Here is a 2,796-nt window from a genome sequence, read left to right as displayed (position 1 = left end):
TTCCTTTCCTTTCCTTTCCTTTCCTTTCCTTTCCTTTCTTTTCTTTTCTTTTCTTTTCTTTTCTTTTCTTTTCTTTTCTTTTCTTTTCTTTTCTTGTTTTAGGCCCAGGTGGTGTTTATCTTCCTTACATGTAGGTTGGTTCACAAATACAATACCAGGGCTTCAGCACTGTGGGGGAGGGGAGAATCCCAGTCTTCTTAGACTAAGAGGATCTTGGCCTTAATGTATACTGATACTCAGACCCAAAGGCTCTGAACTTCTGCATCAGACATCCGGTAGGGCTTGGGAGTGAAGCTAGAGCCAAGGCCGTCTAAGTGACAGGCCAAAGTGACACGAAGCCCACTTCCTGTGTTTGAGTTTCCATCCCAAACCAATGGAAGGCGATTTCACTTGTTAGAGCCCAAAGGGACAGTCGGTTCTACTCCTCCCACTCCTCAGGAAGTCATCTTGGTGACATATTTGATTCTAACCACCGTAAGGAGTAAAGGGATTAGCCTGGTCCCAACCACTATGGGGAGGTGTAAAAGGCTCAGGAAGGTAAAATGTGGATTAGGCCACAAGATGTGACAGATGATGTCATCAGAAGCATGTGACTGGTACGAGCAGTTCTGGACAACCTAGTCCATGCTATGCAGGCAGGTAGAGAGATGGGCAGTGCTCATAGTTTGGCATTGATGATGCCCACAAATTCAGGCTTGAGAGATGCACCACCCACAAGGAAGCCATCCGCGTCAGGCTGGCTTGCCAGCTCTTTGCAGGTTGCTCCAGTCACAGCACCTCCATAAACGATCCAGGTGCACCGAGCCACCCCACCAGAGACATTGGACTTCAGCCATCCCCGGAGCTTCTCATATACTTCCTGGGCCTGTTGAGGCGTTGCAGTCTTGCCAGTCCCAATGGTCCATCCAGGTTCATAAGCCAGGGCCACCTTGCTCTCGTCCTTCACATTGTCTGCGATGACCTTGGTTTGCTCGAAAACAGCCTTCTCAGTGATGCCAGCTTCCCTTTCGTCTAGCTTCTTCCCAATGCTCCAACTCACTCCAAGTCCCTCTGCTAGGGCATGGTTCACTTTCTGCCCAATGAACTCACCTGATTCCCCAAAGATGGGTCTTCTTTCCGAGTATTCCAGCACGACCCAGGTGGCTCCTAAATCTTTGATTATGCCAGTGCTGATTTCCCCAGGGAAGGCCCCATTGGTCACTTTGTAGCAGCTCTGTGCAGCCACAGCAGTTTTGGGATCCAACTTCTGCCTGGCGAAGTCGATGTAAGCGATTGGCCATGCACAAACCACCTCGGTGCCTGCCGGCATGTTAGCCGTGTTCAGGGTGCCCATGAGTTCTCCCAGACACTGCTTCCTCCCGTTCATCTTCCAGTTGCCCCCCACGAAGAACTTCCTGGAAGGCGCCATTGCACTAAGCTCAAGTTTCTGAAGGTCAGAGTTACAGGATAAACCACATCCTTTCCAAAGGATTAGTGTGTGTGTGTGTGTGTGTGTGTGTGTGTGTGTGTGTGTGTGTGTGTGTGTGTGGTGTATGTCTATGTATGTGTACCATATGAGTTCAAGAGTCCAAGATAAGTCAGAAAAGGCATGGCTCCTCTGGAAGTGGAGTGTGAGTGTTCCTATGGATGCTTGGTACTGACTCTGGACCCTCTGCAAGAGCAGCAAGCTCTCCTCACTGGAGAACCACCTCTCCAGACCCCAACTCAATCCTTGAGCCATGCATACCTAACATTTCATAGTATTTTCCCTGGTTTTTCAGGATGAAACCAGTGAAGTTGACCCCTATCCTCTAGCACTGGGGCAAAAATACAAGGACATAACTCTGGGGGGGCTACCCAGAGAGGAGGGGCAGTTTCTAGAAACAGCCTTGGAAATCAATTAACATCTTGAATGTATTTAAAACACTCTTGAAGGTTTAATTTGCAGGTAGAAACAGTAGGCTTCTACCAGCTCAGAGAAGGGAATAACCTAACCTGCTTCCCCCCCGTCTCTGTTTGACACAAGACAGACCAACAAATTTTACAGAAGACATCCTACATGTCTAGTGGAATATCATCAGAGTGAGAGAAGAAAACTGGGTAGGGAAAGTAGGATAAGAAGCAGATATTCTTCTTCAACTCAAATTCCCCAGAAGTGTTTGTCCTAAAATTATAAAAGTATTGGTAATTTTTTACAAATTTACTCTGTCTTTTACAAACATTTTTCTCCTGAGAGGAGCTTCTTCGGAAGCAGAAGTACCCCGTGCTGTGGGAGAAGAAGGCCACAGGGTATTTCCATCCTGCAGAGGAAACAGCTCTCCCCTGTAGGAAGGAGTTAAGAATGTTTCAGGCCCTACAGACTCGGCTAGGACGCGGAAGCCTTGCTGGATGGTGACTGTCTAGCCCCAGACCAGACCGTTAAACTGGAATTGATCTTGGTGAACTTTTAAAACTCTGGTCTATACTCTTACAAATACAGAAATAATCTTGTTAAATCTATTAAGGTTGACTAGATTTGAAATGCAGGCTCATTCCAATGATGTGACTTATAGAGCCAGAATACTAATTTAGAAGTTTATAAAAATCTGTAACTCTCCTCATGCTCCTCCTCTCCATCTCCCTCTTCCACCTCATCCTCCCTCTGCCCCATTTTCTTTCTTCTCTTCCTTTCCTCTGAGTCAGCATCCCAGCCTGGCCTTGAACTTGTGACTATTATGTTGCTACAGCGTATGCCAGGATGCCTGGCTCCATTCTCTCACTTTAAACAAGCAGCATGGATGTTGCACTGCTTGGTAAGAGTGGAGCCACCAAAGATGC

General features: G+C 47.1%; 1 pseudogene; it reads right to left on the bottom strand.

Annotated features, from left to right (window-relative positions):
• Positions 1-656: 656 nt before the first annotated feature.
• Positions 657-1,435, bottom strand: LOC110338335 (annotated as a pseudogene).
• Between the last annotated feature and the right edge of the window lie 1,361 nt (positions 1,436-2,796).

The sequence above is a fragment of the Mus pahari genome, chromosome 21, assembly GCF_900095145.1.
Source record: "Mus pahari chromosome 21, PAHARI_EIJ_v1.1, whole genome shotgun sequence".
NCBI lineage: Eukaryota > Metazoa > Chordata > Mammalia > Rodentia > Muridae > Mus > Mus pahari.
This window is presented reverse-complemented; position numbering and strand designations above follow the sequence as displayed.